The following is a 27,500-nucleotide window of genomic DNA, read 5'->3' on the forward strand; positions in this document are numbered from 1 at the left end:
ATATATATATATATATATATATATATTATATATATTATATTATATATATTATATTATATATATTATATTATATATATATTATATATATATATTATATTATATATATATATATATATATATATATAATATATATTATATTATATATATATATATTATATTATATTATATTATATATATATTATATTATATTATATATATATTATATATATATATATATATTATATTATATATATATATATATATATATATATATATATATATATATATATATTATATTATATTATATATATATATATATTATATTATATATATATATATTATATTATATTATATATATATATATATTATAATATATATATATATTATATATATATTATATTTATATATATATATATATATTTATATATATATTATATGACATATATCTATATTATATTTATATATATATATATATATATATATATATATATTATATTTTATTTATATATATATATATATATTATATTTTATTTATACATATATATATTATATTTTTTATATATATATATATTATATTTTATTTATATATATATATATATATTATATTTTATATATATATATATATTCTTTTTTCAAGAAGAAGGGGATTCCAAGCAAAAGTAAAACTCGATCTACTCCACTTATTTGAACAATTAGTGCAGGCCTGTAGGTGCGGGCCCGTAGGTGCGTGCCAGTATGTGCAGCTTCGTTCCTTCGCTCTCGTAAACGACGACTGAATTGGGGGCATTTTTTCAATTAGATCGGACCAACCGTATCATAAATGGCCATAACTTGGGAAACACCTGGCAAACATACTCAGGTCCCCAGCGTCAATTATGACGTCACATCAAATGAAGAAGAAGAAGAATTGTGACGCCCCATCTCTCTCGCCCCTCCTCTCTCTCGCCCCCCTCTCTTCCCCCTAGTCTCGCCCCTCCTCTCTCGCCCATCTCTCTCGCCCCCACTCTCACCCCCTCCTCTCTCGCCCCCTCCTCTCTCCCCCTCTCTTGAATTGTGATGCCCCCTCTCTCTCGCCACCTCTCTCTCGCCCCTCTCTCTCACCCCCTCTCTCGCCCCCTCTCTCTCGCCCCCTCTCTCTCGCCCCCTCTCTCTCGCCCCCTCTCTCGCCCCCTCTCTCGCCCCCTCTCTCGCCCCCTCTCTCGCCCCCCTCTCTCGCCCCTCCTCTTTCGCCCCTCTCTCTGTAAATGTATTCACAAATGTCAACCAAGCACAACAATTAATTCAAACCTTGCGAAAAAACAGCGTTCAAACCTTGGGAAACACTTGGGAAACAGCTGAAACGGATGAAGAACGATTTCAAACCTTGAAAAGGCACATACTCAGGCCCCCAGCGTTTTTTGTGACGTCATACCAAACGAAGAAGAATTGTGACGTCAATCGTGCAAAAAAAAAAAACAATAATAATAAATAAACATTAATTGTGACGTCATTCGTGATGTCATAGCACCGTGTCTTGTCATTGGTTGACAGATAAATGGCCGTAACTTGGGAACCGCTAATCCGATTAATATCAAACCTTGAAAAGGCACATCCGCGGGGCCCTGGCAATATACCTGGCAAGTTTCAATCAGATCGGACCGTCAATCGTGCAAAAATTTTTTTTTTATAATAATAAATAAATAAACATTAATTGTTACATCATTCGTGATGTCATAGCACCGTGTCTTGTAATTGGTTGACAGATAAATGGCCGTAACTTGGGAACCGCTTATCCGATTAATATCAAACCTTCAAAAGGCACATCCACGGGTCCCCGGCAATATTCCTGGCAAGTTTCAATCAGATCGGACCGGCGGTCGTCGAGAAACGGCGGTCGCATACAGACAGACAGACAGACAGACACACACTCACAGAGATTGCTGGAATTATCGATACATAATAATCAAGTGCAGTCCCAGTCTCAGGAAATGCTTCACCAGCTTCTCAGCCGGTTTCCTCAAGCCAATTGACCCCGAGCACCTGTCCGGTTTTTATTTTGATACGACCACTCATTTCAGCGCTTCAGCAATGAAGTCATTCGCGGTTTGCCTTTCATTTATGCCTGGATTGATTGTCTGCTCATTGCCAATGAGATGATCAAGGAGCAATATACAGCATTTGCAGCTTGTATTCGCTCACTTATCACAGTTTGGCATCATCATCGTAAATCCTCGCAAATGTCACTTTGAAGTGGCCTGCTTGCAGTTTTTGTGGCATTTCATCGACAAGCATGACATCCACCCACTGACTAACAATGTCAAAGCAATCCAGGATTACTTGTAGCTTCCATTAGTGTGCAAGCTACGGGAGTTTTTTGACATGGTGAATTTCTGCAGGAAATTAATTCCAAACTGTGCAGACACCCTTCATCTACTAACTGACCTCCTTACACTACATGGGAAGAAGCCAAGAAGACTTCTGTTTTTGTGTGATGAATGTGCTGCTGATTTTGACTGCAGTGAAGTCTTCGCTCGCAGAGGCCATCATGCTTGTCAATCCTAATTCAGATGCACCAGTATGTATCATTGGGGAAGTGTCAGATGTGGCTGTTCCTGGAGTATTTTAAATGTTTGTGGAAGGAAAGTGGGATCCCATTTCCTTCTTTTCCAAAAGGTTGCAGCTTGCAGAAACAAGGTACAGCACCTTTAGTCGTGAGTTGCTGGCAAGTTTGCCTTGCAATCCACAATCTTCTTCATGTGCTTGAGGATGGGCAGTTCTGTGTTTACACTGACCATATGACATTAACCCATGCTTTCCAGGTAAAACCTGATTGGTATTCACTGAGAGGTCCGACCCCTTGACTACCTTTATCATCTTGCCATTGATGTACATCGTCTGAGCGGTAAGGAGAATACTCAAGCTGAGGCTCTCTCACGGCTCAATATCAACACCCTCAATGCAACAACCACCATCGATTTCAGCAGGTATGCCGAGGTGCCACAGGGGGATGAGGAACTACAGAATTTCAGAGCCAGTTCCACCTCATTCTAGTTCAGTGAAGTGCATTTCCCTATTTCTGAAGGCACTATTGTTTGTGACCTTTCCACTGGCACTTCTCATCCATATGTTTTTTCTGAGTTCAGATGGACCGCATTTGATGCTTTGCACAATCTATCTCACCCTGGTATCAAAATGACACAGCACATTGTGACGCAATGTTTTGTCTGACAAGGATTCCACTACCCAGAAGAAGCAGCCATCTTGAGAAGTTTTCCCGGTCTGGGTGATTGTGCATGTTTTGAGTGAGTGCCAATTGATGAAAATGTTCCCACAAATATGAATGCTTGAAGCATGTTTCGATAGCAATGACCGGTGAGGATCATTGTACATTTGGTAGGACTTGTCTGAAATCCCCGCCGAACAGAATAGCTTTGCCTCCAAAAGGTTGTCTGATTGCAGTGACGTCTTGCAAACATCATTCTGTCGATGGTATGAAGTAAATGGGTGGGTATCATGGATGCTTCATCAACGATGAACGGCATCTGCTTATGCAGGATGTTAGTCAGATGTGCAGTGGGAGAAACATTGCAAGAACTAGTTTTTACTACCAGCACTGGAAGCTTAAACAAATTGTGTGCTGTTTTCCCCCCCAGTCAAGAGCAAAGCTGCAATTCCATTCCAGGCTGCACATGCATCTTGATGGCCATTGTGATGGAGGTGTCTCATCAGCATTTTTAAAAACAAATGGCTTCCCTGCACCTACTGAGGCATCGACCATAAAAGCATCAAGCTTGTGGTGGGTCTTCTCTGAAAATACTGTGTGGCGAATACGGCTTCAAGTACGGAATCCACCAACTGTCTGTTATTCAGTTGATCAAACTCTGCAGGCTCTTCTCGAGAGACTTCTGCACTGACTCAGTCTTGTTCTTGGGGCAGTGTAAGACCAAGTGTTACACATCTTGTTCTATTTTCCACAAAATGTAAAATATGACTTCAATTACTCAGCTCTCCCCACCTCCTCTCTCCAACCCCTCACAAACCCCAAGTGCTCACACTCCCCATTCCATCCCCAATACACCTTCATTTGGCATCAGATATGAAGCTTGTGGCCAAGTTTCATCAGAATCGTGTGGTTCAAGCAATCATGACTGAAGCATTTACTGACTGACTTGAGTCCTCACCCACTCACTCACTCACTCACCTACAGACACTGCCTGATTGTATAAGCTCACCTGACTCAAGTCCAGGTGAGCAAAAAATGACACCACAAAGCTTTGCTCCTTGTCGACAATACCCTTTCCTATCCTGCGTAGATGCAGGGCTGGTGTGATAATCCAATACATTTTTCCACCCCTGAGACCACCCTCCATGCAGAAATTAATTATGTAGTCTTGGCACACAGTTACCCAAGCCTTAGGATTTTACCTCCTTATGACAAGAAGCTGTGGCTTGAGGTAGCCCTAAAGCATTCCTGGGATTTCCAAGTTGTACAGTGGGAGCTTCATTTTTGGAGAACTTTTAACAATCAAATACACAGTATAAGCAGTCATTCCATGTATACGTCCAATTTGCGTTGTTCTTGCACCACGCTAATGTCTTTTAATAATGTCTAACTAGACGGATAAGACACACTTTGTCGCTGCTTCTTGATATGAGGTGTGCTTGGCAAAGCACTCATGGGTCTCTTCGCACTCATGATGCACGACGTGGGGTTCACAAAGAAATATGCAATGCAAATTGCGTTTGTACCACTTTCGACAATAATCGCTCTCGTTCGTTGACTGATCGCCTTCCACCAAGAGACCCATCACCCATCGTGTGTTGCGGAGGGATACTGCGCATGTGTAGTGGAATGCAACCGTCTCTGCAACTCAGCTGGAAGTAATTTGCGCACATAGTTTCAATGTTTTTCTTTCGATAGCATTTGTAAAAATCGAATATTTCAATCTCAAAATCTAAAAAAGTAAATAATGACCGGACAAATTTCTGAGAACATGGATTTAATCTCTGCTTGAGAGAATGGCACATCGTGATTCGGTGCATAAGTTAACAAACCGCTGTCTCGATCACTGGGGCCGATCTTCATAGGGCCTGTGACACTTATCGGCTCCAAATTCTTTTAACTGTCGCTCTGGTTGTTTTACAATGAAAGGACAATGTATAGGGAGTGCATGGTGATTGTGAATATGACAGCTCCGAGGCGTCTTTCACTTCATAGAGCAGTGAGAACCAAAATGGCGGCTGCAGGATTTTTCGTCAGGATGAAATTGTGGGTGGGTGGAGTCAGACCAGTTGTTCAACAAATCGGTGGGAACGATTGTGACAGAAACACAAACACACACGACCAAGCATATTATATAGATAAAGCAAATGTGTGAACACTCGTGGCCAATCGATGGGGTCCTTCCAGGGAGCCAAGGGATGCAGCGAATGCTGTGGGGTCCTCTTTACAGGGAAGCTCGTCATCATGACATGACGGAGCTTGCTGGGCTTTTACTTATGAACCGGTTCTCATTCCTATTAACAAGTCACTCAACATGTCATTATTTGGTGGTGACTTTTGTTCAACATTGCCAAGACTATTGAGCGAGGTGAATTTTGTTTGTTTCGCAAATGGCCACAGTGAAAACGAACGAGTTTTCTCCTCTCTTTGCCATCTTTGACACCATGAAAGCAGTGGTGGCTCAACGCCAATAGATTCTTCTTAACGAGTTCAAATACCCCTTTTGCAGCCGCTGGAGAAAGGAAGGAGTAATCATCAATCGGACTTCACTCATATCATGTTATTGCGTTTTAAATGCAAGTGAGATTTTTCCTGTTCTGGTTTAGCATCCTCATTCCCTGGTTTAAACACGGTCATCGTAAGCGGCAAACGAAATGAATCATCACTGCACACACACACACACGTGTGTGTGTGTGTGTGATTTATATCTTCTTCTTCTTCTTTCGGCTGCTCCCGTTAGGGGTCGCCACAGCGGATCATCCATTATGATCCGCATAGTGATTTGGCACATGTTTTACGCCGGATGCCCTTCCTGACGCAACCCTGGTCGCCTCTTACGACACAGGGATATGGTACACCTATTTTAACCGGGGTATACACCGGCCCAGTATACTGGTACTCATTTCGCCGACCTCGGAAGGATGACAGGCTGAGTCAACCCCCTGGTGTATTAATTCAGTGGCTCAACGGGGCTTGAACTCAGGACCTCTTGGATCCCAAGCCGCTGCCCTAACCACTGCGCCAACACCAGGCTCTGTGTGTGTGATTTATTTATATATATATATATATATATATATATATATATATATATATCTATATATATATATATATATATATATATATATATATATATATATATATTTATATATTTATATATATATATATATATATATATATATATATATATATATATATATATATTTATATTTATATATTTAACAGCTCCCACACTTCTCGAGCCGAGGCTGTTGCAAAAAGCAACCCAAGAAGGCCTACACAAGGTAAGTGCTGTTTCAAACTCTTCCCAGAGTTCCTCCACAGCTATAAAGATGTTCACCCATCGTACACACATGATAATCCCAATGCTACCCCTCCCCCCCCCCGGCCCCAGCAGCCGGACCGGTTTCATCGCTTATTGGCGAATCTTCAGTGACAGCACAGACAGCAATGCATAACAATGAGGATCCCAAGCATGTACCACATTCAAACGCCAAAAGCAGTCAATACTTAAATAACAAAGACCCACCCACATCTCTCACCTGTGAATGGATGGAATAGCCATTGAGCTCTGACCTAATCAACTAAACCCAGGTGGCTCAGATATATATATATATATATATGTATATATATATATATATATATATATATATATATATATATATATTTATATATATATATATATATATATATATATATATTTATATATATATATATATATATATATATATATATATATATATATATATATATATATATATATATATATATGCCTGGTGTTGGCTTAATGGTTAGGGTGGTGGGCTTGGTATCTGAGGATCCTGAGTTCAAACCCCGCTCTCTGTTGAATTAATACCAGGTGGGGTTAACTCGACCTCTCATCCTTCCGAGGTCGGCAAAATGAGTGCCAGCATGCTGGTATACTGTGTCAGAGTGGCGAACCATCCAGGATTGTGTCCAACAGCCAATGAGACTGCTTAGGCAGCACCAACGCTCTGCACAGAGTATGGTCCCAATAGATGTATGTATGTATGTATGTATATATATATATATATATATATATATATATATATATATATATATATGTATATGTATATATACTTGTGTTGAATGAATGGTTCTGGTGGGTGGGCTGGGGATCCTCGGATCCTGAGTTCAAATTTCCCTTGGCTGTTGACTTAACACCAGGTGGGGTTGACTGCTTGTCATCCTTCTGAGGTTGGCAAAATGAGTGACAGCTTGCTGGTATTCTCTGTCGGAGTGGCGACCCATCCAGGATTGTGCCTAATAGCCAAGGAGACTACTTAGGCAGCACTAGCACCACTTTGCACAGAGTCTGGTCCAAATGGATGGATGGATATATGTATATGTATGCATTTGTATACATATATATGTATGCATTTGTATACATATATATGTATGCATTTGTATACATATATATGTATGCATTTGTATACATATATATGTATGCATTTGTATACATATATATGTATGCATTTGTATACATATATATGTATGCATTTGTATACATATATATATATATATATATATATATATATATATATATATATATATATATATTGTACAGTTGCATAATCTGACATGATTGCCCAAGTTCAAATCTGGTGGGTAGCTGAGTGACCATGTCAGTCACCCATTGCAGAGACTTCTCGCTGGATCCTGCATCCAGCACTTTTTACCGGATGAGTCCCGTGCTGAGGCAATCATATGACAGATCATATCTTTGGCCAAACTTCCCAAAACAAGTGATGCGATCTTATCTGATGAAACAATTAATCTGCATTTAACAAGACAAGATTAGAGTTGGGAGATGAAACCATCGTGAGCAAGCAGCATGAGCCAGAGAACATAATGTCGGGCCATGTGTAATCCTGTATTTTTTCTTTGCCAACTGTTGTTTCTAATGTTTTTCATGTTCTATGGACATCCTTCTAACAAAACAACGATGTTGGGAAGTTTTAATCTTATTATTTTTATGAATTTTAGACCCAATTTTGATATGACCCTAAATTAGCTAAAAAAAAACGCATACTATTTTTTTAATTTTTTTATTTTGTACATAACTATAGCATGTGACATCTCAAAATGAGCCTCTTAGTGACTACAAACACATGAGCATACTATTTTAGACATTTGATATAGATTTTAAGGCATTGTTAGCATACATAGATAAATATGCTTTGCTTGGATGGTCTGTAAACTTTCCAACATCACTCACAATAAGCTGTATAATGTGGAATCGTATACATACATCAAGTTAATATAATTATATGCTCATTGTTTTGCAGTGTATTTCAGGGAAAAACATGACAAACTCTTGTTACCAAAGATAAAATAGTTGGGGACAATTCCAATATAGATCCAGGTGGTTCGAAAGACAACATTATGTTGCACTTTTTATATAATACCTAAATGTATTAAGGGTCATATCATAAGTCTGCATCACTTCCCTAAAGTACTTTCTTGTGGTGGGTGGGTGAGTGGTTGGTTGGTCACAGAGGGGGGGAATGCATTGTTAAAAATCACTTCTCCCATGAGTCTCGAGGGGTGGGTGGTTCTAATCTGCATTGTATATGACAATACTTTAAGGAAGCGATGCTGTCTTAAAGCAAGGTGATTATTACAGAAAATTCACATTTGTGCATTTATTCATGCAGTTTGTTGAAATGTGTAAAACAATGTACTAGTATTACACATTCTATACCTACCTACTATACTACACATTCTACTCTAATTACTACCACTCTAATATATGGTCATACTAATTAATTACTAGACAAGAGATTCTACACATCCAGCTGCTAACATTTAGTGTCAACATGAATGACATACACATAACTGGTTTTATTTATAGTAAATCACAAAGTTAATTTCAGTTTAATACTTTATAGTCAGTAGTCAACATCATCATCATCACTTTCAGTTTCATCATCACTGTCAATCATCAAATTGACAGGTTCTGTGTTCATGCATTTCTCAGGTGATGCCTCACAGGCACACATCTCTGTGCAAGGGAGACCAGTTTTTTTGCATGAACATCTACCCCCTATGCATTTACTCGTTCCGCATCCACATCTGGTGAGCTCTATCACAGCATCTGGTGCTGCTTTCAGAGTGGTTACGATTGGAACATAGGTACTGTCCTCCATCCTCCAGCCATACCTTTCTGGTAGTGGCAAGTTGGGTTGTGGATTGCGGTCATTACACCAAATCATGGCCTGATAGTGGGCACGTAGGGTATGCTGTTTTAACACAGCTGCAGTTGGTGGTAACCTTTCAGACTCCACCTGTGACCTCTTAAACATCTCCCAACGAAGCTGTCCCACATCCTTTTTTTGGTCTGTGGCTGGAACAGCTGACAAACAAATTCTTCTAAGGCAGCTTCTGTCTCTCTTGTGGGTGTTATGGTAGAGCCCAGATTTTTGAAGGCAGTGAGCATGTTTGGAGAAGCTTTCTGCATAACTTTCCAGCAGGTCAGTTTTCCTTTCCCAGCAAACTTTCCTGTTGTATCACAGCCTGTAAAACTGTGAAATCCAGGCAATGCTGCTGCCAGATCTTCCCCAAGTGCTTCATAGATTGGCCTCAGTGGTACAATACGTTGGTGTTCTCCTGCTCCTAATACATGCATATCTGCTGCCCAAGTTCAGGGAAACGGCATAAGGCAAGAATAAACACGTCTGTGTCAGGTGAGAGGATGTGAATTATACCTCGAGACTTTGCAGCTTTGAGAGCATGCAGTATCAAGATTGTGTCTGCTTCCTCCTGGGTTGTGGTCAGATGCATCACAAGTTGCTGCTGAGTAGAGTATACACCATTTTTAGTAGACACAATGACTGATTTTTCACTTTCGGTGAAATGGTTAAGTACCTTCATTGAAAGATACTCTGTGAGACTGCTCTTTGTTTTAGAGCTGCTCAGGAATGTGTCCATAGCTGTTCTGATAGGTGTTGAGTCCATACACGCATAGCTCCGTGAATCCTTGATAGATCCTTTCCGATGATCGCGTGTACCCTGTTTCATGTTCTATGTTTTTCATGTTCTATGGACATGCATCATGTAGCTGCTCATTGGTATCATTCTTATCACAAAAGAAGCATAGTTCCTTGTCATTGGATTTTGCAGATGATCTTGTAAATCGTTCTGAGCTGGAAGACTGTCCCTCACGTGTACATGTAGCTACTTTAGGTTTATCTGCAGTCTGCTTTTTTGATGGCCGCCCTCCTTTGCTACGCTTTGTGATTAGGCTTGCATCACCTAGTGCCACACTTTTGTCATACCTTTTTTTGCACCATCCAACATTTTTGAACTGACTGTGTCTCTGTAGCAGTTTCTGTGCCATGAAGCACCCCATTGTTTCAGCTGTTCTGCTGTAACACTACCTACTCTGTTGCTGATTGATAGACATTCTGGATCTTGGTAACTGGCCCATTTCTGTATATGGTCAAGAAGGGTTTCATAAGACTCATCTTCAGGGTTTGTTACCAGATCTCCAGTTGCATTTTGGCACCTAATGCACAGTTTATAATCAATAGGTTCACATTTCTGCTGCTTTCTTGGTGGCTCTGCCATTTTCCTAAAACACACAAACATATTCATGTTAGGAACCACCACCGCCCATGCAGTTAGATACTTTCTATAATGCAGTTAATAATATATTCTATTATATCAAAGTTTCTCAGCTTATCTGAAGAAATAATATCATATATAAATAATTGTATTTGTTCATTCAGTTTGTCAACATCTCCATCAGCAATTCTGCATTACCTGAAAAAACAATGGATTCTACACAAATTGTTTCAGAATTAGTTTTTTCTAATTTGTTTATAATGATGGTCGATTGATGGATGGATGGGCGGATGATGCATTCATGGCAATGATATATGTGTGTATAAGCTCTGCTGGTTGACTAATGTCAGCAGAGCTAAATGTATCTAAACAAATGACATCATGGATTTATTTGTCAAAGAATAAAATATTCTATTTGCATGTCTATATTTTACACTATAATTGGGTATATCACTGGTTTCATAAAGTAGAATATTTTGCCTATTTTTTGCAAAGTTGTCCAAATATTTATTTTGTTGTTACTATAACAACTGAAAAGTGTCATAAATTGTTAAAGCTCATCATTCCAATCATTTTGATATGTCACATGATACACTTTACTTCTTAAACAAAACCCTGATAGAAAATATACACATTTTAAAAATATTTTTGACGGTTATGCATTGTTTCGTTAAAAAAGGCATTAAATTGAAAATGAAAACTTCCCAACATCTTTCATATCCTTTAGGGATGTCTAAAGGATACAAAAATGTATATAAACAACAGTTGGCAGACCAAAAATGTGAACTCAGATTTTTCAACATATGACCCTACACTAACAAGTCATATTTATGAAGTGTATTGTGTAATGGCACATAAGTACAAAAGTAAACGATCAATCACCCGAAAAGTTACCCACTGAGGCATACATGTCCATGATACAAATGAGGAATGGGAACCTGAATTATCCTCTGTGTTCGGTCTTCTTAACACACACGCTAGAAGGCAACGGAAGACACAAGACAGCAGAGTTCCTCGGCCAAACCCCGTAACTTGCTTGTGAGAAGAATGCACAGTTCCGCTGCAATTGTCATTGCAGGCTGCAAAGATGGTGGAGGTAGGTTTGATGTCAGCAGAGCAGGGCATGGCTTCCTCCTCTTTGAGTTTGTTCCTCAGTGCAGCCTCAAGCTCAACACCTCCTGGGTGTATAACTCAAAAATAAGTACATGCTACTTTTCTTTCTTCAGGGTCTATGGCACGGGAAGCAGCTGCACAAAAATCATGTACAAACATGGAGACAAATACATGAGACATCACTGGATCTGACTTCAGACAAACACAACCTGCAAAGAGGTTGGGGGAAGTGACATCACTCCCTATACCAACAATGGCATCTTTGACATTCCTTTTTACCCCTCAGCCCGAATTGGCTAAGGGGCATTGGCGTCATCGGTATTGTCTGGGCGTCCGTCCGGGCGGGCGTCCGTCTGTCAACTTTTGGTTTCCGTCAATTTCTAGGAGAATGCCTTGTCCGATTAAATCCATTTTTGCAGTGTGTGTTGGGGCTGGGTAGAGGAAGGTTCCTTTCGATAATCAGTGCGATGCGATATCCAATATGGCGGCTAGGGCAGCCATCTTGAATTTAGTTTCTGGACAATAACTTGAGAATGGCTTGACAGATTGATTTTATTTTCATGGGGGTATAATGGGGGTGGTTAGAGGAAGGTTCCTTTCGATATACAGCACAATCCGATATCCAATATGGCGGCAAGAGCAGCCATCTTGAATTTGGTTTCCGGATAATAACTTGAGAACGACTTCACACATTGATTTTATTCTGGTGAGGTATAATGGGGTTGAGTAGAGGAAGGTTCCTTTCAAAAATGGGCATGCTGCGATTTTCAATGTGGCCTCCATGGCAGCCATCTTGAAATTGGTTTCCGTCGATTTCGAGGAGAACGCCTTGTCCGATTAAATCCATTTTTACTGGGTGTGTTGGGGTTGAGTAGAGGAAGGTTCCTTTCGAAAATGGGCTTGCTGCGATTTTCAATATGGCCACCATCTTGAAATTGGTTTGCATCAAGGGGCTGAGGGGTTACGTCCGCTCAGCGGTGCTATTTTTCTCTCTGCACTCAGAGAGGCAATCAAGGAGGAATATTTCCAACCCATGGGTTTTGTTCCTGCTCTATCCTTAAAATGCTGAGCATCAAACCAGGAAGCAGCATGGTGGCCTCCTATTTTATTATTCTTTGCGATGACTCCAACCATAAACTTCACCAACCTAGAGCGGACACTCTTAGCACTCTGCCACAGTGTCCCTGCCAGCTATTATATTCATGCATTCTTTTCTCTAATGGAAATGATGTGCAGTGCAATATACAGGCAAAAGTTTGCCAATTATACAGAATACAAGACGAAAAGGAACTTATGATGGATCTTCTTTGATCTGGCTTTCGAGGAACATTCTCGTATAAACTCTTTTAATGGCTGTAAGGTGGCTTTCTTTAACAACATCACCTTCACGACCTTGCAATGGTTTCTCACTTTATATTGATTGTTCTTCATTACTTTTCACACAGCCGTTTACTTTCACCCTCCATTTTCTTTTCAGCATCCAGACATTTTTATACCTCTATTGACGAAGTTGCCAGAGGCATGATGTTTTCTTCTCGTCCGTCCGTCCATGCTAATTTTCTCTGTTTTCTCTGCAACTGATTATCTGATTGACATGGAATTTTCACCATATGTGCGTCTTCTCATGTAGAATGTTCGTATGATAATTATGATGTCATATGTCATGTGGTGTGGCAGCCATGAAAATTGAACGAAAATCGCAATTGAACGAAAATCTTTAATACATTCTTACTTTTGAACCGCTTCATCAATCGATGTGAAATGCCACAATTATGATGTCGTAGTCGTGGGGAATATAGGTTTTAATTTTCAACCTTATCAGACATTATCTGGCAGGCAGAATTATTTAATATTTTGAATCTGGGTTCATGGATGTAAATCAAACATGGTACAAATATGTATGTGGAGAGATATCTGATGACGTCACGACGTCGAAGAGTGTTCTGGGTATTAATCTGAAAAAAATTAACTGACATAACATTAATAAAATAATCAAGCATATCGTGGAAAAACACAATGGCACGACAAAGTTTGAACTCCTTCGGGATGGATGTCAGTCAGACTGCACTTTGAGTTGAAGGAGTGCATCCACAGCACTTTACACTGCCAGAGAACATAATGGTGAAGGGGAATGACTGCAGAAATACCTCACAGTGGGGAACTCCTTTCAGTCCCACTCCCATTTCCTCCAAAAGTTCCCATGAGCTCTGAATCAAGCTCGAATGAGCTCAGACCCTCGTCCTCTTAATTATGACGTCATAAAAACGAATATGACGTCATTGTGATGTATCAGGTTTGTGATAAATTATCTGTGCTAATGCCCCGCTTGATTCCCGCAAACAAGATTCAAACAGCTTGCCTAGTTTCGGAGATAATGGTTTCGGCGATTTCCATTAGCGGCGATATTATGACGTCAACTTTTTTTCTCGGAAGAATTTCCAAAATCGGAGATGGTTACTGCTTGCGTGTGGGCTTTCTGCATATACATGGCAAGTTTCACAAAGATCCAATGAAAACTCTTGGTTGTGAAACAAAAAATGTCAAAAATTAGGAATGACGTCATAAAAATTGATATGACGTCATGTTGATGTATCATATGTGCAGTAATTCATCTCTGCTAAAGCCCTGTTCGATTCCCACAAACAGAATTCAAAAAGCTTGCCTAGTTTCGGAGATAATTTTTTAGGCGATTTCCATTAGCGGAGATATTTTGACATCGTAACTTTTTTTCTTGGAGGAATTTTCAAAATCGGAGATGGTTACTGCCTGCGCATGGGCTTTTTGCATATACTTGACAAGTTTCACGAAGATCCGATGAAAACTCTGGGTTGTGAAACAAAAAATAGGAATGACGTCATAAAAATTGATATGATGTCATAGTGATGTCTCATATGTGCGGTAATTCGGCACTGCTAATGCCCTGTTCGATTCCCGCAAACAGAATTCAAAAAGCTTGCCTAGTTTCGGAGATAATTTTTTTTAGGTGATTTCCATTAGCGGAGATATTTTGACGTCATAAATTTTTTTCTAGGAGGAATTTTCAAAATCGGAGATGGTTACTGTCTGTGGAGGTTATTTTTACATATATGTGCCAAGTTTCAGGAAGTTTTGATGAAAACTGTAGGCTGTGAAACAAACTAGTTTCGGAGATAATGGTATAGGCGATTTCCATTAGCGGCGATATTATGGCAACTTTTTTTCTAGGAAGAATTTCAAAAATCGGAGATGGTTTCTGCCTGTGCGTATGCTTTCTGCATATACATGGCAAGTTTCACGAAGATCCGATGAAAACTCTGGGCTGTGAAACAAAAAATGTCAAAAAATAGGAATGACGTCATAAAAATTGATATGACGTCATACTGATGTATCATATGTGCTGTAATTAATCTCTGCTAATGCCCTGTTCGATTCCCACAAACAATTCAAAAAGCTTGCCTCGTTTGAGATAATTTTTTAGGCGATTTCCATTAGTGGAGATATTTTGACGTCATAACTTTTTTCTCGGAGGAATTTTCAAAATCGGAGATAGTTACTGTCTGCGCAGGGTATTTTTACATATATATATGCCAAGTTTCAGGACGTTTCGATGAAAACTGTAGGCTGTGAAACAAAAAACAAAAAATAGGAATGACGTCATAAAAATTGATATGACGTCATAGTGATGTATCATATGTGCGGTAATTCATCTCCGCTAATGCCCTGTTCGATTCCCGCGAACAGAATTCAAAAAGCTTGCCTAGTTTCGGAGATAATGGTTTCGGCGATTTCCATTAGCGGCGATATTATGACGTCAACTTTTTTTCTCGGAAGAATTTCCAAAATCGGAGATGGTTACTGCTTGCGTGTGGGCTTTCTGCATATACATGGCAAGTTTCACAAAGATCCAATGAAAACTCTTGGTTGTGAAACAAAAAATGTCAAAAAATAGGAATGACGTCATAAAAATTGATATGACGTCATGTTGATGTATCATATGTGCAGTAATTCATCTCTGCTAAAGCCCTGTTCGATTCCCACAAACAGAATTCAAAAAGCTTGCCTAGTTTCGGAGATAATTTTTTAGGCGATTTCCATTAGCGGAGATATTTTGACATCGTAACTTTTTTTTCTTGGAGGAATTTTCAAAATCGGAGATGGTTACTGCCTGCGCATGGGCTTTTTGCATATACTTGACAAGTTTCACGAAGATCCGATGAAAACTCTGGGTTGTGAAACAAAAAATAGGAATGACGTCATAAAAATTGATATGATGTCATAGTGATGTCTCATATGTGCGGTAATTCGGCACTGCTAATGCCCTGTTCGATTCCCGCAAACAGAATTCAAAAAGCTTGCCTAGTTTCGGAGATAATTTTTTTTAGGTGATTTCCATTAGCGGAGATATTTTGACGTCATAAATTTTTTTCTAGGAGGAATTTTCAAAATCGGAGATGGTTACTGTCTGTGGAGGTTATTTTTACATATATGTGCCAAGTTTCAGGAAGTTTTGATGAAAACTGTAGGCTGTGAAACAAACTAGTTTCGGAGATAATGGTATAGGCGATTTCCATTAGCGGCGATATTATGGCAACTTTTTTTCTAGGAAGAATTTCAAAAATCGGAGATGGTTTCTGCCTGTGCGTATGCTTTCTGCATATACATGGCAAGTTTCACGAAGATCCGATGAAAACTCTGGGTTGTGAAACAAAAAATGTCCAAAAATAGGAATGACGTCATAAAAATTGATATGACGTCATAGTGATGTATCATATGTGCGGTAATTCATCTCCGCTAATGCCCTGTTCGATTCCCGCGAACAGAATTCAAAAAGCTTGCCTAGTTTCGGAGATAATTTTTTAGGCGATTTCCATTCGCGTAGATATTTTGACGTCATAACTTTTTTTTCTCGGAGGAATTTTCAAAATCGGAGATGGTTATTGTCTGCGCAGGGTATTTTTACATAAATATGCCAAGTTTTAGGAAGTTTCGATGAAAACTGTAGGCTGTGAAACAAAAAAGTCCACAAGAACAACAACGTGAGTAAGACTTCGAGATCCTCCACGAGAATCTAAAAAGATGGTCCTGAACTTGATCCAGCACAACCACACATCACACCTACTGAGGGTTACTGCTGCAAATGAAGTTGAAAATAACATACAGACAGCCACTGTTACACATTTATGAAATAAAATGATAAACACAACTCACCATTTTTTCATTCTTCATGGTCATCCTAACATGATCCAACCAGGTATTTTTTTTTTTTTCATGTTCTTACTGTCTAAATTAATCGCCCATGAAATGTATATCAGCAAAGTAGAGTACTGTATCTGTTACGTTTTTTCTTTTGAGTGCCTTTTGCAAAGAAAATGTTTATAGATCCGTGAACATCAATATATCTTTAGGAGCGGGCCACATATTGACAGAATTATGGGATTTCTCACACTTATTTTTTTAGACATGAAAGCTTTATCATCACCTCCATTACCGAAGGTCGATGGAGGTTATGTTTTCACCCCTGTTTATCTGTTTATCAGTTTGTCTGTCTGTCTGTCTGTCTGTCTGTAAGCAGGATATCTCAATAAGTTAAGGACGGATTTGGACGAAACGTTGTGGACAGGTTGGGTGTGCGACAAGGATGAATCGATTCGATTCCAGTGAAGATCCGGATCTCGATATGGATACGAGAATTTTTTTTTATTGTATTATATGATTCTTCACCTTTGAGAGATCGGGCCAAAAACGATTTTCAATATGCACTCAATATGAGGTATAGCGCTCTACTGAATGCCGTTCTAGTTTGCTTTGTATTGGCTGGTTCTCATTTTACTACAGGAAGGTCTTTTTTGCAAATGCTGTACTCTACAATAGAGTTACTTGTGATCTCTCTCTCCTCCACCTATGTACTGCAATATCACCTAACCAACTCCACCCATTCTGGTACCTCCTTCCACGACCGCTCCCCCACCACTCCTCCTTCACCCTTCTGATACACTTTTGGACCACAGTTTGATCATGGAATCTTTGCAATAACTTAATATGAGACTATTATCTAGTTAATAGTTATTAAGTAGCCAATTAATATACTTGCATTGTTGAAGCACTGATGTAATTTCATGCTTGCCTTTTTTGGTGGCATTCCTACATTAGAAGAACATGTTCAGTGTTTGTTTTCTTCGTGGTCTAACACCATAAACTTTTCGCTAAACTTTAAACTTTTGTTTGTTCTTTAGAACTCATGTCCACTTCCTCATTAATTCCACATTGTGTGGTTCATCTAAATTTGTCTGCATCTCCCCATTAATTGACATCAGGCAGGCTTCAATCAGGCATGCATGCTGTTTCCTCATACATAACCACTATAATATGGGGTGCACCTTTATAAAAGCTGATTTTTGAAAACATTTCGATTTCTTCATGATTAAGCCAATCCAGACCGACACTCTGGTCTGAACCCTCATCCTTCAATATCTGATGTGGCTGTGGCACACACTGGGACGGATTATATATGGGCCTTTGGCTCCGGGCGGGAACACAACTATGGACCCCCCACTGCCCTTCCCTTCCCATCCCGTGGTAATATACTTCAGTGCAATAAGTCGCAGTGCACTATGCTAATTGCTCAGTATGAAAAAGGTCAACGTTGGGTCAGGTCCATATATCAGGATATGTTAATATTGATACGATGATGCTCATTTAGTATTTCATTATGTTTTCAAATAACCCCCCCCAAAAAAAACCCTGCATAAACAATAAGCAATAACATAAATGAAAAACAATCGTTGCATTTTAAAACTAAATTGACAATGACCACAATTTATAACAAGACAGCACAATTTATTCATAAGACCATCATTTGTCATTTACATTCCAAGGTGTAGGCAGTTTCTCCATAGAAATGATAACATTTCATTGGTTTTTTGCTAGATTTTTGTCGGCTTAACCCGTCGATGATTTTCGAGAAATCAAATGCTCTCAGTAGCTACTTCACTCTCGATGTTCATGATTGAAAGACTTTTAAGTCGATCTTGTCCCATTCGGTTTCTGACCTCATCCTTGATGCATTTTAGGTTGGAGACGGAGCGCTCATTCTCACCACTGCAATTTGATGCCATCAGTGACAGATATATCCGAAGAGCTATTGAAATGTTAGGAAATGTTCGGGTGAGAGTGTGTTTATGGAGGAATTGGTACATTCTTAGTCTTGCTGACTTTGTTCGTGTGAGGTTTGAAGCTCTGTTTATGATGCAAGTAAGGTAGAAAACTAGATAAATTTACTTTCATTCATAGGTTCCAGATGCAACGGCTTGCTTGATCTCATGAGTCATGGGTGAGGCTAGCTTGGACACAAATCCAAGTTTATCATTGATCTCCATGTATGCTTTAAGACTGTTTTTCAAGGCACTGATTAGCTGAAGAATGATAACAAGGAACATCTCATTTTTGAATCTCTTCTTGGTTTACAGTGCAGTCTCTTCAGCATCTCCATCTTCAATGTGGCAGGTGCACATCAGGAAGCAATTTTAGGCTGAGTTGTACTCATTATGGTCAAACAGTTTAATCCCGAGGCCTTTAAGGTCCTCAAATTCTGTCTGCTGGGTGTTGGAAAAATAAAGCAGACTCGAGTAAGGACACCATGCCATTCAGATTTAAGCTGATCTCTTGAAATGAAAGACTGGTCTGGTGAAAGCACTCTCAGTGCTGCCACACACTTTTACAGAAAATCTCATTAAAAGAAAATCTGGAAGTTTAGTGCGATTGAAGCAGTTTCGTACATCACCTGATACACCACCCAATTTGACATGTCCAAGTACGGTACAGCAAAACTGGAGGTCTCAGAAGTATTATGAAGGGAATTTGTGTTCTACAGTGTTCAAGTATATAATTCAATTTAAATATAGGTTTAAATTTGTATATATAAATTAATTCAGGGTTTTACCCAGTGTCTATTACATTACCTGATCTAAAACATTGCATTAATTATTCGTGCCTGTTATATATGTCCTTTGTAACATCCTTAAAAGCAGTAAGTTTCCTGTTTGGAATAATTTTAAATTTTATTTGACTGTCAGGCAGACAGACAGAGTAAAAATATTATCTCACATGTGCAGTCAAGCCAAGTCCAGAGAAAAAGCACTGTTGGACCCTGCTATTTGCAGATTCGCTATTCGCGAGTCATAAAGTGTGACCTGCTTCAACATTCGCATTTTTTAAAAAACACTTCATAACTGGTCTCCTATACCCACCTGGGAAATTGGAAATCAGCCAACATCATCGCATGACATAAAAATGGCACAAACACGGATCCATTTAACCACAGCTCAATAAGCTTACTGTACTTCCAATCATCAGCAAGGTCATGGAATCAATCATCGCAATTGACATAAAATCATTCCTTTTCTCCAACAGCCTCTTCTCAGGTCATCAATTGCGATTCAGACCTGATCACTCTGCCTTGGACTTGCTACTTCTACTCTCCCAACAATGGTGGAGGCCATCAATATCAGACATGACATCAGGGCCATCTCTCTGGACAAACTGTATCTTGAGCTTTTGACACAGTCTGGCATCCTGCCTTGCTCTCCAAACTGTCTGCCTATGGAATCCAAGGCCAACTCAACTCTTGGATTACTGACTTTCTCCACTCTCGTAGACAATGTGTGGCTCTCAATGGAACCCTTTCATCCCTGTCAAGGCTGGAGTACCCCAAGGCAGTGTACTCGGCCCCATATTATTCCTAAACCTCATCAATGATCTCACTGACTCTCTGGAAAATCCTCTTTAACTCTTTGCTGATGACTTCACTCTCTGCCTTGGCATCTCTCATCTTTCTGACAGATAGGCAGCAGCCTCTTCCCTCTCCTCAGATGTTGACAAAATCACAAACTCGTCAAACACAATTTTGCTTCTGTATCCATATTATCCACCCTTTGTGTTCTCCCTTACCCCTCATCATTACCTGCGTTCCTTGTTTGTCTATCTCCAATTACTTTCTCCCTCTACCCTGCTGTTGTTTTTTTTTACCCTTTCTCCTGCTGCTCCCGTTGTTAAGTTCCATCCTGATTTGTTCTGTGTCATCGCTCTTCCATGATCCTAGACCATGTAAATAAGCAAAAAATTAAAATTCATTCACAGAGCCTGACATTCACGGCATTTTTCTGCAACGTGAATAGTGGGGTCCACCAGTCCTCTTAAACAGCAGGTTTGTCTTCCGATTCGTGTTAAAAAAATTAAAACATTCAGTTCACATAAGTCATTCCTCGATCATAAACTACTCACAAGACAGACGGACGCACATGAACCAAATGCTTAATTCCGCTTTCTGCTTTACATGTGTGGGGTTATCATGGCACCGTGCTGTATCATGGCACTTGGCATATCCACCTGCAGCTTTGTGCTGCCTATTAATGCCATAATCTCTGCTCTACAATCCATGACATTTGACACAACAGTTAAAATTCCAAATGTTATGAGTCAATTTGGCATCCTTTGCAGCCCTTTTTCTTGGAGCAGTAATATGAAGGAAAGGGGAAAAGGGGGTCCATCATATCACGATTTAGCTTGGGAATTTCCTGCTTCAGCTCATCTCATGCATGATTAAACCAGTACTATTACCACTGTTTCTGCCATCACTGCTGACACCAATGAACATGGGATATGTTAGCTGGAGCTTGGAGCTGGCTGGTCAGCACAGTGGGTGGCTCCACCGATGAAGTGATCACTATGAGAAATGCTTGGCACTTTCCTTGGAGTGGACGTTTAATTCTTCAATCCAAAGAGCTGCTCCTTTGTTATTTTAATCCTGGCTTCTGTGCTGCCTTTTCATTTCTTGTTAATGGTATTCTTACTTGCTTATTCTGTGCTTTCATTTATTCCTTTATTACGATTTTGTTTTCTTTTCTTTGGATGGTTAGAATATTGGCAGATTTAACGTGCATGCTGATTTTTCTTTACTCCTGTTTGATTATTGTAATTGCATTATACACTTCCAATTAGTATCATACACACTTTCGAACACTTTAAAACAAAGGAAGTGTTTGGTCGGTTGAATTCAGTGAAGTTTGCTCATGCACAGTCCAGAAACGTTTCGAGTTATCAACAAATTGTGAAATCGGTCACAACTGGATTAATTTCCCTTATTCTTGCTCCGACATCTTGAAACATGAGAAAGAGAGGATCCCAGGGGGTGTTCGAGGAACAGTCTGCCAGGCAGGATGGTGGATGTTTAATTGGATGTACCATCCTTCTTTAGAAGATTAAGTGGTGCACAGGCAGTTCCTTAAGTCAGGAATACATTGGTAATGAGTGATCTGCTGTTGCCTTCTTATTGGTAACAGGAATGGAGTTTAAATTTGCAATGGTTTCTGCACATTCTGGCCTTTTCAACATGCACCTTGGTATCCCTGATGCCCACAGCATGACTGATGTAAAAGAAAAGGGAAACACTATTAGTACCTGAATGTAGAGGGAATATGTTGGTACAGATGGCTGGGTGGGGAAGTGAGAATATGTTATCTTCTGTTGTGTATCGTGGGTTACACCAAATGATACAACATTTGATAAAGAGGGGTCAAAACTTCAACTTCTCAATCAGAATCCCATTCAACAACCACTGAATAAAAGTCAGGATCACCTTCAAACATTTTGTTCAGAACTGTAATTAACCAAAAAGGTGAAATGAACTTGAATGATTGCTTCACTGTAATAAAGCAAACCTCAACCCGGATATGGGATAGCCCTGTTCACTTTTCAAGGGTTAATTTTTAATAGAAGGATATAATATCTGGCTTTGAGAAGACTGCATGAATCAGAACAAGCAGAACAACAACGGTTTAATCAACTGAAAGTTCACAATGATATGCTAACCACCGTGGGAAGCAAAGTAAATTTGGCATTTCAGGCATTTAGCCCTTCATTGGAACATGAGGACAGGGATTTGCTTTTTCACTGACGAAGGGTTATCATATAAATCATCAGCTGTGGCTACACTTTGCTTTCCAAGGCAGTTAACATACCTTTGCCATTTTCAAGTTGATAAAACCTATCATTCAAACAGTCTGTCAATACGGACTAGCCTTGACAAAGTCTGGTGTTACTCTGTAACTTATAAAGCAGATCTTGCTGTTCACTACAGTTCTTTTCAGGGTGGGGTGTAATGCAGCGTCTTCCGCACAACAACATTATTGCATTCTCGACCTGTACGGACTGGCTCGCCCGTGGGAAGGGCACCATCAGCAGACTTGACCATAATCAGCAGGAGCAGATCCTTCCTTCCACCTGCCACCCCACTCCCAGCCCCCACACCAACCCAACCAACACCGCCTCCTTGAGGTTTTATATCAAATGCACACCAATTCACTGTTATTGGACCAGTAACCACATTGGTATTTGGTTGTCGTCAACCAAGTAACTACTTGGTTCTTTACATTTTCATTTTTGTAATAAGCAACAGTGTTTCAAATGACAGTGACATACAGTCTACCATGTAGCGGTGACTGACAGGATCTGCTTTACATCATCTCCTCATTGTCAGATAAAATTACAATTTTCCCAGCTACCTCTCGAGTTCTATTTGTAAACCACAGACAGGAGGTTTGTGGCAGACATATCCTGTTGGTCAAGGTCCAGGCATCAATGCCTTGTGTGGCACATGGTTCCTGATACCATAACAGTGTATGTATAAGGGACTCGTACATAATTCCATCGATCTCGATATATTTTCCTTTAAACTTTTTAGCTTATTTATTCGCAGAAAAGTGTTCATGAATGAGCTAACATTGACAATAAAAAGACAAACAAGTGTTTCCAGGCACAACAAATCCTGCCCATTTAAGGCATAAAGCTATTTTGGGGATCAAATTAAAATTTGATACATCCTTAACCTGAATGTTGATTATAAGGAATAGAATAAGGAATATTTTAGTCTTAGTTTGAAGTCAATTAAACCATTTTTGACAAAGTTATGAGCGAAAAAGATTTTGACCTTTTTGTGACCTGACCTTGACCTTTGACCTAATTGGACCCAAAAGTTAATGGGGTCGTCCGAGGTTCATTACCCACCTGTGGATACAATTTGACTGTGTTTGAGCCGGGTGTTTTCCCGTAAAGTTGTATTTTCGTAACCATGTTTTAGTTTGAATGGAAAATTTGTAATTTTGACCGATGACCATGACCCTCAAAACTTCAGACCCTACCGATCTTCACAAATATGCATTTTTCACTATAGGAATGGGTCGGATTGTAAGTGCCAAATAGAATAAGGTTCACGAAAAGCTTAGTTTGAAGTAAATCAGATCATTTTTGATGAAGTTATGAGCGAAAAACGATTTTGATCTTTTCGTGACCTTGACCTTGACCTTTGATCCAATTGGACCCAAAGGTTAATGGGGTCGTCGAAGGTTCATTGCCCACCTGTGGATTAAATTTGATAGTGTTTGCTAAAGCCGTTTTGCCGTAAAGTTGCTAACAGACAGACAGACAAACAAACAGACAAACAAACCGGACGATTACAATATCCCGCTCCCTCCCTCCGGGAGGGGGCGGGATAATAAACACATCAAGATGATGCGTAGCAGTAAAATCGGTGGATAACACAATAAGGCGATGGAAGTTGACTGCAACCTTGACAAAACGGGCAAGAGCAAAGCAATGTCAATCTCAAGCAAATAAATAATTGGTTTATCAATAAGAATGAAAAAAAACAAAACTTAAAGGATGTCCTTTCCTTGTGTAGTCCAACATCATTATGACAACTGATTCTCTGTCCAGTGACAAAATGTCTGGGAGATTCGTTTGCCATACAGCTCGGAGCAAACTGAATTTCCATGCGACTCTCCACCTAGCCTCATGGATTTCCTGTTCATTCAGGGCATTGGCAGATTTTTCTTGCCATAGCGAGACAATCACATCGTATAGACTACCATGCTGTATGGCGAGCGTCGGTTCTGCTAAATCTGTCTATTTGGCAAGGGTCACAGCACTGGGTGGGTAACCACTCCAACACAGGATACTCGACCGAGTGGTGCGATCATTTGGAATCACGCCAGGATGCAGGCAATAACTCGCTTACTCTTTGCACAGGACACCATGGCATCTTTAATGTCCACCATCTAATGACGGCAGACGGAACACTTATCTTAATGTCCACCCAAGGGACGGCGCACAAATTGCTGCAGCGCCTTGCGAGCAAAACACCAGAATGACAGTTTATAGCTCGGTCGAGATACAAACTCGTGGTCGATGGCTCAGACGCGAGTGTGTGGAACAAGAACCATTAATGCTTTATCTTCAACTCTATTTAATGTTTTTAAATATCCCGCACGGGTTGAATATATTGTATATTTTACGTCATGTGTAAATACGAGTTGATCTGCACAGTCTTTTCAGACCATGGCTGAACGTCTTTCCTTGATCCTCATGGTGTGCTTCAGTGACCATATACCTAATGAAATGACACAGACTGTTCTTGCCTCGCTGGTGAGGAATTATCACTGTTCAGTGAAAAGGGTGAATTGAGGAAATGTGAAAGCAGTCCATCCAACACGATTTTCTTTATTTTTTATTTTTTATTTTTAATGCCTGTTCCTTATTGGTTTTGTGGAAATTTCACAAAAGGTTTCCAAGAAATTTCATGACAGTTTTTGTGTATTATCGTGGCGGTTTACTGCCAGTTTTACTGTACTTTTGACTGGGTTTGTGGTGGTTGGACATTGTTTTGTCATTTTATATACGTATACCATGCACTTGCTCGAGTCTACAGTTGAAAGGTGATGCTTGTTTGTCTTCCATTTTAATCAATACATTATTTATGGGCCTGCTGTTGAATTTTCACCTGTTTAGTGGTGGTTGGCAGCAGTCATATGTTGTTGCAGCACTTTCCATTAATTTTGGTTGTATTTATTGTCTTGCTCTTTGAGTGGGTTATCATGGAATCAAATTGTCCTTAATTTGTCAGAAAGCACGAGACCTAACTAAAATCGTTTCCATTTGACACAGTGGCCTGAAAGTCACATTCGTTCTTAAACTCTTTTAATGTACAGGTTTTATTGTGCAGGAGTTACAATAATTAGTCATTGTATCTGCATGCATTCCATCATTCTCCTTGCACTACTGAATTTGTCAGCAAGTCCTCTTAGACATATTGTGTAGCATTTGTGGAATCACCTGTGCGAAAGAGGCCAACTGCAGCGTGCAATTCCTCAATCGTCCGATACCTGTTTGTCGACACTTTCTCCTTGATGAAGCCCCACAAAGAGATGTCTGCAGTCATTAGATCTGGACGACGTGGAAACAAGTCATTATGTCTGGAGAAATGTAGCAGGGGTAAAGCGACTTTCAAGCCGCCTTATCTTTTCTCAGGCACTTATTAGTTACTTGATAGAAAATTTGCAATCGTTACATTCACATCTTTAAAAAAAAGAAGTAAAAATTCCCCTATGCTTTGTCTTTTATGCAGTATGAAGCTCGCTGTCTGGCATTCTGTTACTTAATGAATTTGTTCCATTACCATGGAGGTAAACTCGTTACGGAAGAGGCGACTTACATCGGATGTTAATGTAATTTGATCAAGATGGAGAACAAAATTGTAAAAGTAATCGTGATAAGTTTGTAATATTTTGTGCTCTACCTGCAGTGTTTATTGCAGACATTGTAGTCATCCGGTGGAGTTTTATTTCCCTGCTATTCTATGGTGGAAAAGTGAAAATAGTTTTTGTCAACCTTCCTGTCGGAAGTTGCACATGAACCACAACAGTGATTGTCAAAAAAATTGCTTATTTCTTGTGCTTCAATACATCATATTCGATTGCGTTAAGTTTTCTTGAGTGATACTACTTGTTTTACAGGATTGTACAATGAAGTTTAAACAACAGGATTGACTCCAAGATCTTGAATCGCAGAGTTTGTTGATTTTTCTGCAAGTCGAGTATTTGTGAATGGAGACTTGGGGGCAATGTTTATAACCTGCTCTATGATATTCTGACCCCACAATATGGGACGTGGAGTTGCACGATTAATATGAAGAAGAGTGTTTGTAGATGGAAGAACATTTAACCTCTTGACTAACCACTGCCCTGCATTGACCATCTTGTGGGATATTTATATCCAATTTATTTTTCTACATTGTTTTAATCTTATTCCAAACAAAACTAACCATGGTGCTGTGCCAGATTTATGAGGTCCAACACAGACTTTGACAACACAGTTGGTTTTTCCATGCTCATCCATTGGCTGTCAGTCCCAGAGGCATGCTTCCTCTTTGTGTATTAGCATGCCTGTGGTTGCTTGCTGAAAAACAGCTGATTATAGACTTTTTTTTTACATGCACTGCCCGTGACAGATTGTTTTGCTTCCAACAAGTGGAGACGGCGGTCAAGCAACAAATAAAGTACAGTGTCTCGGTGGTCAGTGTCCAGGAGGAAATTATTTTTCCTTTTTAATCCTTCATGTTTGGCCTCTTATAATTCCAAAAGAGAAGAAAAGCTTTCCAATCCGGGCAGCATTAATGTCTGAGCAGCCATTTTGTCTCGATTGGAAAAGTCTCGTCACTTGAATATTCGTGCAACATGCTTTCCGGCACTCAACTGTCTCCTGCCCTATTTATTCTATACATGCCCTTTCCGCACCCTCCCCCCTTTCCCCACAC

The 27,500-nt window shown here is 39.6% G+C and overlaps 1 protein-coding gene across 10 annotated transcripts in view; it reads left to right on the forward strand.

Annotated features, from left to right (window-relative positions):
* The window catches only part of LOC147034931 (DNA (cytosine-5)-methyltransferase 3A-like), a 516,888-nt gene that overhangs the window by 13,664 nt on the left and 475,724 nt on the right, over window positions 1–27,500 (forward strand). The window contains exon 1 of one of the 10 annotated variants that reach the window (XM_085891375.1): window positions 9,258–9,277. The exons of the other annotated variants lie outside the window; for them this stretch is intronic. The gene's annotated coding sequence lies outside the window, so the exon portion shown is untranslated. Of the gene's footprint in view, window positions 1–9,257; window positions 9,278–27,500 lie in introns of those variants that run through there. 10 annotated transcript variants of the gene reach the window in all.

Source organism: Eptatretus burgeri, chromosome 1, assembly GCF_056783735.1.
Source record: "Eptatretus burgeri isolate ZD-2024b chromosome 1, Ebu_testis_v1, whole genome shotgun sequence".
NCBI classification, from domain to species: domain Eukaryota; kingdom Metazoa; phylum Chordata; class Myxini; order Myxiniformes; family Myxinidae; genus Eptatretus; species Eptatretus burgeri.